At 32.8% G+C, this 9,777-nt stretch overlaps 1 long non-coding RNA gene across 3 annotated transcripts in view; it reads right to left on the bottom strand.

The window, feature by feature from the left end:
* Nucleotides 1–9,777, bottom strand: part of LOC137490528 (uncharacterized) — a 32,803-nt gene that overhangs the window by 12,630 nt on the left and 10,396 nt on the right. Inside the window, exons 3-4 of one of the 3 annotated variants that reach the window (XR_012400912.1) lie at nt 8,439–8,486; nt 895–1,045 (exon numbers count right to left, since the gene is read on the bottom strand). The exons of 1 other annotated variant lie outside the window; for it this stretch is intronic. This is a non-coding gene — a long non-coding RNA (uncharacterized lncRNA). The remainder of the gene's footprint in view (nt 1–894; nt 1,046–8,438; nt 8,487–9,777) is intronic. One more of the 3 variants, XR_011010123.2, reaches the window with a different exon arrangement.

Below are 9,777 nucleotides of genomic sequence, written 5' to 3'. Positions count from 1 at the left end.
ATTCCATTCCATTCCATTGCATTTCATTCTATTCTATTCTATTCTATTCTATTCTATTCTATTCTATTCTATTCTATTCTATTCTATTCTATTCTATTTTAAACTTACAATCTCCCATCATAGCTCATATTTTCCAAATAATAAATGCATTGGAATACTACAGATATTATTTTTAAATTATAATTATTTTTATTGTCTTGTTTTGCAATTTGATACACTAAGCAAGGTATTAGTGAAGATATAATTACCATGCTAAACTAAGCAGCGAAAAAACAAGTCAACACTTGTGCTGCTTAACCTGCTTAATAGAACAATCCCTAATCCAGTGTTGAAATGCACAAACCAAGCCCATTTTTGGCATTTTTTTTACACCTAAACTGAACCTAAACACACTAATCTTACAAATCCAGGATTGCTGATGGAAGTGAAACGAATGACAAGAAAAGGTATGACCTGCTGTTCTTTTTTTGCGTGTATTATTCACTTTGCTGCCTCATGGAAAGGACGGGTTTTTTGCCTTGTCTTCTTGCAGACTTTGGCTCCCTAGAGAGACCACGTGAACTGCGATTTTCAGCTGAAGAACAATAATCAGCAGTGCAAAGCTTGGAGACAAATATGTGCTGCTTTAAGAGATTTTACAATGCTTTGAGGTCGCTAAATCCAACACAATCTCACGGCAATTCGTAACTTTTTGATTTAGGGGCTAATTTGTATGAATTTGTACAATCTAATTCGTACAATTTAGAACGATTTGCTCATCCCCCAATGACGGTTGGGTTTATTGGTGGGGTTAGGTGCCACGCCTCCTTTTTAAAATCGTACAGTATCATACGACTGAACTCATACGAATTCGTACGAATTAGCCACTAAACTGGCAAAACGTAAAATACTTACGTTTTCTCGTGAGATCAGTTTGGCTTAATCACAAAGTAGATCAGTCAAACCAAGGCCATTGCATTCTCATGCAGAAAGCAGTCAGTTAACAGGATTATTTTCTGCTCACATGCCATCCACTGTCCGAAAGTCATTGCGGATATTTTAACTTCTATGAAAAAAATTATCAAGAAAGTGTTAGAAACAATGTGTGAGCTTCAATGGTGTACAGTGCAAACAGTGTCCTGAAATAAAATAAAACATCAAAATCAAGTAGATGTCTAGACAGAAAGATTGTAGACTTTTTCATTGGTAGACAAACTACACAAATCAGGCACTAATACCCTAGTAAAATATCACTACAGTAAAAGTGTGCTCCTTTTCAATTTTACTTATTGTACTTGATTTGTTACGCACTTGAAGGGACAGCTCACTCTAAAATAAAAACACTGCCATCATTTACTCATCCTTTAATTGTTCCAAACCAGTTTGATTTCATTTTTTCCTTCTGCTGAACACAGAAACTCTTGTCTTGCTTGGAACAAGTCAATGACGAGTAAATAATGGAATAATTTTGGTTCCACGGTGAACTATCACTTTAAATGTTATAAAACATTTTTTATAAATGTCTATTTTGCAAGAAAATTGTACCGACCAATTCTTTACATTTGAAATATTTTTTTATTTAACAGGGACAATGCTCATTAATAAACAGTAGAACTTTAAATAAGCCACAAGAGCTAATTTACATCTGTTGCCCCCTGCAAGATTATAAAAGGTAACCTAAAATCAAAAAAACACATCATCACACATACAAAAACAGTAAAGTTACATGTGACAAAGGGATAAAACATAATAAGAATTTCTTAAAATGTTAGACAAAAAAATTACACATGAATACAAACTTAATTTACTTTTAGCCATTTCTTTAACTTGTTTTTAAATGTTGAATAACCTGTAACACTCGTTAGTTACTCATCGTTACTCATAGTTGATAATTTGAATGTGCAAACTGGGGAAAATAACTAAATTGACCTCACATAGTATATGACAAATGTTAATAAAACAAATAAAATAAATTAAAAAGTGTGCAGACAAATGTTAACACACATGGTTTCTGCAGGTTTCACAAAGTGAAATTTAAGATTTTTTAAGACCTTTTTCAGGATTATACAGGAATCTTTTTATATTATAGTATTATAATATCTATTTAATATTTTCAATAAATTTTTAAAACAAGCAAACTGTAACTACAGAACTTGTGACATTAGTTGACTATATGGTTTTCGAAATGCACCCCTGGACAGACTGTTGTGCATATATTTAATATATTTATTAAACTTTTTACAGATTTCATATTATGTTGAAAAAATGTGTATGCATACAACTAGTTTGTTGATTTGGCATTTCCCAAATCCATCGTTCCAACAAACATTCCTAAATTCATTGCAAACCTGTACGTTCCCAACTACACCTAGAACTGTAGTTAGAAGCATAGTTCCTGGTTGTGTTCTATTCCCAGTTTTCCCCCAATGCCCTATTTCTTTCAAATGTTCAAACATTTAAACTTGCAATGATGAAAAATAAATAATTAAAGTCATCTCTCTTTCCTGTGATTTGCTTTCAAAGTATTTTTACAGTTCAGTTTTAGCAATCTTCATATTGACAAATGTGTTCCCTTCGAGGTGCACTTTAAAAACATTTATGCCATTTTTGAACACAGCCGTGGCTCATGATGAAAGCTATAGGTGACCTATTATTTAAAAGCTGAATTTACGTTTTGTCTGAAAGCTTGTGAAAACCAAAATATACAGCATACGTAAAAACTTTTAATGTATGTATCTGTATTGTAGGCCTATATGACATGAGCCTGTTGATTAGAATATTTTTGCAGTGGTTTGAATATGTCAAATTGTAAAAGTAGACTTAAAATAAATAAATTTTATTTATTTATTTAAGTAGTCTTAAAATAAATAAATAATTAATTAATAAAAATTAAACAGTAAATAAATGATATCCTACCTAATAAAATAATAATAATAATAATTATTATTATTATTAAGTAGGATTTATTTCATTTCTTAATAAATAGCCCACTGTAAATTACAACCGTTAATTGACTATTAAATGATGATTTATATGAGTTTAAATACATGTTCGCTAATTGATTTTATGTCTTGTAAAAGAATATGGCATATTCTCAATAATATTTGTAAAGGAAACATAGGCTATATGTGCTGTTTACATATTTTTCAATTAATAAAGTGCATGCATGCTTTTACCAAAACTAGATTTTTTGTTTAAATGAGTGTGCGTGTAAAACAATATAATTTGCACAAAATTTTGGGGGGTTTACTCAAGAAGTTGTTACTCAACTCGTTTAGAGAGTCATTATGGATGTTTTATGTTATTACTAATGTGATTTAAATGATTTATCTGCGACAAAGCAACTTCGGTTTTGGGAAAAACTCGTCACTACATCGTTCTTTTCCCAAACGATACATCAAACAATGATAGTTCAGCTGCGAGTTATGCCGTTGTTTGGGAAACGCACACCAGCTCAATCCAAATATGGGCTATAATACACAGAGAACTTTTAAACAAATATTATTGTAAAGACGATAATTAACTATATTGGTAAATAGAGATTTAAAAAGAGAATGGATTGTTGGTGATTGGATGAGTGTTGGCCCAATTGGGTAGCTTTACATAGGACATTAAAGACCTGTAAACAACTATTTATGACCTTGAAGACACAATTTCTGTAAATTTAAGACTTTTTAAGGCCTAAAATTTTGTTTTTGAAATTTAAGACATTTTAAGACGTGGACACCCTGATGCAATATAAAAAAGACGTAATGAGGAATGTATTGAAAGATATTGAGATTCTTTAAAAAGGCCTATTTAAGCTGCACATTATTGTGTCACTTGTGCGCATCAAAAATGCAGTTTCTCATTTCTATGAACAAGTTGCAGATGCTCTATTGTACATCCATTTAAACGATTATGTACAATTCTCTGATGTTTCCTACAGTATCATTTGCTTATGTTGATCAATCTATTTAAAAATGGTCTCTGTTGAATGGTCTCACAACATTTAGGCATTTACATAAGTATTTACAAGCGAAATGCTTAAACAAGTTGTCATAATATTAGTCATAATGCATTTTTATATACTTTCCATTAGATTTTTTTCCCAAATATGTACTGAATTGGTAAATTGCTCCAGTGTGAATCTTGATTTGTCCAACATAGGCGCATATCAAAGGAGATTGCCCTGCGTTCACATTACTGCTTTTGTTTTTTTTTCTTTGTGCTATGCAGTGCTGTCTTTTCCTTTCTCTATCACTATGACATTATCTGTCAACAAATGACAGTACAAACAGTAAAAGCGTAAATGTGAATCTTATCACACTTACTTGCAACAAAGTTACATTAATAAAGTATATTTGTCATTAAAAGTGCAGCCATAGTTTAAATCTGAACATCCCCCAGAATACACTGTTATACTGACAACATGGCGAAGCAATTTTACTGTGTAATCCATACACAATGACTCAAGGACTAGTCATTCTGACAGCATTGACATGTATGTTGACAGATTTATTTTTTTGAGAGATGTACTAAGGATTTGAGGCAAGAGACTGGCTTTTACAGGTAATTCATTGTGTTTTGCTATTTGTACAAGTTGTTTTGAGAAAATGCACTTACTGTTTTGCAAATTTCAAGGATGATTTGAAAAGCGAGTGAGAAAAACTGTAAAAAGAATGTAAGCAAAGTTTTATTTCTATTATGTGCTACAGCGGTGGAAATTAGGGATGGGAAGATTAACCGATATGTATCGATACGCGGTCATGCGCGTGCACGATGCGAGTGCATCGGTTGAGCAGCAGAGGATGAATGAAATTTTGGAAGCAAATCGAGATGCATCGGTTTTTGCGAGATGCATCGATTTTTCCGAGATACAGCTTATATTTTTAATATAGAATGTATTTTTTATTTATTAACAAGTGTTGTCAACCTGTTTTTGGCGCATAATTTAATCGACCTACATAAAGTAAGCCTTAGCAACGGATTTGCGGATGTGCACACACTACAACTCAGTGTATCAGGTGTGCGGATGAAGCTAGTGGTGCGCCCTCAGACAGCGCGAGAAGCAAAACAAACATTTTATTCCCCACTGAGTTCTAAATCTAACGTATGGCAACATTATGGATTTAAGGATGGACGACATGACAGGACAGATGCAATTTGCAAAATGTGCCGCATCTGTAAAATACGCGGGCAGTACGACTAATCTGATATCTCACTTGAAGCGGCGCCACGGTGCTGTTGTGAAAGCATCTTCCAGTGTTTCTGCATCCCCGGCTTTCGCACTGCTTCAACCAGCTCCAAAAGTGTTGAGAAAAGCATTGCAAGTTTTTTTTTCCATGCGCAACAGTTCTGCTCGCTCTATGCCAATAACGAATGCTATTGCATTGTTCATCTGCAAAGATATTCAGCCTAGTGTCACGGAGAACGAAGGTTTTAAACACCTCCTCCTGTTAATTTTTATTTAATTATAATAATAATAATATTAATAATAATAATGATAAAAATAATTGGGTGTCACGGTGGCACAGTGGGTAGTTTGACCACCTCACAGCAAGAAGATTGCTGGTTTGTTATATTTTTATTAGCCTGTTGTTTACAGTGACAGTGATGTTTCAAAGCAGCATAACACTGCTAGTTCACCACCTTAAGTTTTGAATAATCAGTGGCAAAATATCTTTGTAAAACTTGTTTTCATAGTTGAAAAGTTAAATCACAATTCTTGTTGTGCAATGCTAAATTTATTTATGTTGAAAGAGTGCAAATATATACATATTTTTTTAATATATATTGCACTTATACATTCTGTTTATCTTGAAAATACTTAAATAATATGTGCTATATGTTCTAAAATGGCCCTCTACTGTAAACTGACACTCTGGCTCTGAGAGAAGAGCCAGTTTGTAAAAAAAAGTCTTGGTTTTGCTTGGTTTATAAATAATCAAACTCATTCAATGGCACAGCATCCTCTTTCACATCATCTCATAAACTTGATCTAATTAGTTAGTGCTGAAATATCGCATCGTATCGTGATATGGGTGTGAATCGTATCGTGTTGCATCGCAATATGTCACAAATGTATCGCTAATATATCGGATCGTATTCTTTGTATCGAGATGCGTATCGGATCGGCATTATAGCTTAGATGCCCAACCCTAGTGGAAATACATGATCATTCGTTTATATTACTTTCACATTGTGTTCAGTTTTTAAATAAATCATTGTAAATTTAAATTTACCTTAAGCTGAAGCTTACTGGAAACTGAACATTGTTTAAAACAGTGAGTTGTTTACTTGAGATTTATTTCGTATCTATTTATTTGCATGATGAAGACTATAGTGTTATTTTACATTTCATTATTTAGTTATGTACCTGGAAACTATGATCCTGCCAAAAACCACAAAACACTCTCAATGTCATTTGTATTTAGAGTTTATATTAATAATAATAATAATTTATAGTAATAATTAATTACATTTATATAGCCTTTTTCTGCACACTCAAAGCGCTTTACATATTTTTGGGGTAATCTCCTCATTCACCACCAGTTTGCAGCAATTATCTGGATGACACGACGGCAGCCATATTGCGCCAGACAGCACACAACAGACCAGCTGTTTGGTGGAGAGGAGACAAAGTGATGAAGCCAATTAGGATATGAGGATGGTTAGGAGGCCATGATGGACAAAGGCCAGTGGGCAAATTTGGCAAGAATGCCAAATACTCTTTTTTTTTTTTTTTAAGGAAATCCGTATTTTTAACTACCACAGAGAGTCAATAAGCACTATAGAGCGGTATAGAGTCCCCATTAATACACTGGGACGTTAAGACCCACAAAGACTGCAAGTTAAGCACCCCTTGCTGGCCCCATTAACACCACTTCCAGCAGCAACCTAGCTTTCCCATGTGGTCTCCCATCCAGACTGTAAGTAGCCCTGCTTAGCTTCAGTGGGCGACCATGTAAGAGTTGCAGAGAGCTAGCTGCTGGTGTATTTGGTGTATTTAGTAATTATATTACATACTTATATTATATAAACAAGGAAGAAAGAAAAACAATAATAGAAAATAGAAATAGAAAAAATAAATAAATGATAGGCTACTTTTATTTATTTAGGTCTACAGTTATTCTCCAGCACTGGATAAAACAACAGTCTACAAATAAAGAAAGTTTTGATTTCATAAACAAAAATGTAGATTGATTCATAATGCCGGCTCTTCCAGTGTTTTAGATGACTCACATTAGCTCAGGTTCAGATTATCAGCCCCCACAAACACCTACAGTCACGCTCTTACAACTCTCTCTATATGTTTTCACAATTGCATTCTGCTATACAGCGGCTACAGAAGTGCCACATTCACGAGTGTAACTTATCATAAGGATTTCAGAGTCTGACAGAGAAAGGCTACGGGTGACTCTGAGAGTGGTGGTATTTTTCCACAGAAAGGATTCCCTGTGAGAGGCTCTAATTACGGTGGAAACCCCCGTCAGAACATGAAAAGAGCACTGTGACTTTCCATGCTGTGTGTGTGTACTGTATAGGGCTGCACGATATTGGAAAAATCAGACATTGGCATATTTTGTTTTGCTGCGATATATATTGTGATACATGAATATAATTTCACCAGATGATATGAACATCATCTGCATAAATTATAATAAATAACAAACAAAATAGATAAACAGTGCTTTATGGTTTTCTGGGGAGTCTAACAGTATTCAAGTACAGAAATTGAACAATTAAATGTAAAATTTCATGGACAGTATTGTATAAATAAAATAATAATAATTTTAACATGTTTTTTAATATCTAATCCTATCAAATATATATATATCTACACACACACGCGCGCACGCACGCACGCTCATTGCCTTAATTAAATTGAATAATGGAGTCTCTCAAAACTTGCATATTTAAGTTTATTTATCCTACCAGTTTTCTAGACTATACTTAAATTGTCTTTTCACCAAACTTAGTACTAAGTTTGGTGAACTGAACAATTTAAGTATAACAAAGTATAACAAAAATTAAGTAGCCATTTATTTATATTATGATGAATAATTATACCTATAGCCATTTGTTTTCTGATTTAAAAAAGACCTTGTAAACGGTTGCACATATTAGAATTTTACAGTCAAGGCTACATTTGTGAAGATGACCTATTTCTTTCAAAGGATTTATTATGATTTTGAGCTCCCTACACTTGAAATCTTAAGTTTATGTATTATCATGGTACAAGAGTTAAATTAACTCATATTTTTAAGTCATAGAACAAAAATGCAAAATTTTATGTTATGTTCAGTCAACTTTACTTAATTGTGTAGGTAAATACAACATTAGGGTTTACAGTGTATAGTTCACACATTAATTAAAGAATTTTAATTAATACATTCACAAGTGCAAACAATCCACCCAAAATAACGCTGAAAAAATGTATCTTTAAGGGATATTTCAGCTCAAAAAAATGTACTCACTATTTACTCGCCCTCAAGTGGATCCAAAGCTATCTGGGTTTCTTTATTCTGTTGAACAGAAAAAAAATGTTTTGAAGAATCATTTAGGAATGGTAAAAGCATCGTAAAGTTTTTCTTCGACCTCTTCTATTTTATTTTTACCCACATTTCAGATTTAAAACACTGAAAATAAATCAAGGTTGGCACAAAAACTCTAAATAGCTAATGTTATGAAATATTCACAAAGTTTGAGGTATCATAATTTTATTACAATTTAAGCTTAAAACCTAAACATGTGCTCCCAAGTTTGAAATAAAGCAAATAAATAATGCATTTAAGGCTAATGATATAATGGTGATTTGTTACACTTTGCAAAACTGGGAATTATTTATTAAGAATGGCTAATCTAAATACTGGTGTCTGGTTCTTATTATCATAATGTTGGGGTATGAGAAGAAGTATAATCTTATAAAATCACTATAGCAACTTTTTCCACATTCAATTATTGAAACAATTTCCTCATACTTGCATAATTTCCAGATAATCACGTATTTGGAGTTCCAGTGAACTCATCATTAGGACTGAAATATACTGAACTTACACATTTCCTTTTTTAAAAATTAATTAATTTTTCTAAAAATTAAGTATTTTAAGGAAACTTTATGTTTAAAGTCAGACTGGATTTTTTTTTATTTCTAAACCCTTTCCTCTGATCTGAATCTGTCAGATTACTATCGCAAAAAAAAAAAAAAAAAAAAAGAAGGAAAAATAAATATATAAATCAGTGCAGTATTTCTTGTGCGAGTGGGTGTTTTACAGAAATCTGTGCAGTAGTTCAAAATCCTCAAACACTTGACAACATCTGTGCTTATGATTCATAATTATACTAAGCAAAGAAATAGAAAGCAAACCTTTTGTCTCTCAAAACTGCACTGCATTCTGTAAAACCACATACAGTGAAAGAACTAAAAGACAAGAAGATAACAACTGACAGATGCAAGTGACAAAACTGAACAATAAACGACACAAAAGCACCTGTCAATTTTAGAAAATAATTAATGCCAAGTCCTAAAATTAACGAGAATTTATAATAATTAATGTTCCTAGTGTGCAATGCCATGTCTTCTGGACTGATCAGTCTATCCTAACTGATTTATAGGGGTGCAGACAGAGCAAAGAGGCAAAATAAAGGGATAGTTCACTTTAACTTTGTGAAGTAACTTAATGGTAGCATGTTTGCCAGCAACTTACCATCATTTTACAGTAGCCTCTTTTTAGAGCAGCTTACCGATGTGTTTTACAGTAGTATTCCCTTACCTCAAATTTTGTTTAGGGTTAGGGTAACCTTACTGTACAGAAT

This window comes from Danio rerio, chromosome 3 (genome assembly GCF_049306965.1).
Source record: "Danio rerio strain Tuebingen ecotype United States chromosome 3, GRCz12tu, whole genome shotgun sequence".
Taxonomy (NCBI): domain Eukaryota; kingdom Metazoa; phylum Chordata; class Actinopteri; order Cypriniformes; family Danionidae; genus Danio; species Danio rerio.
This window is presented reverse-complemented; position numbering and strand designations above follow the sequence as displayed.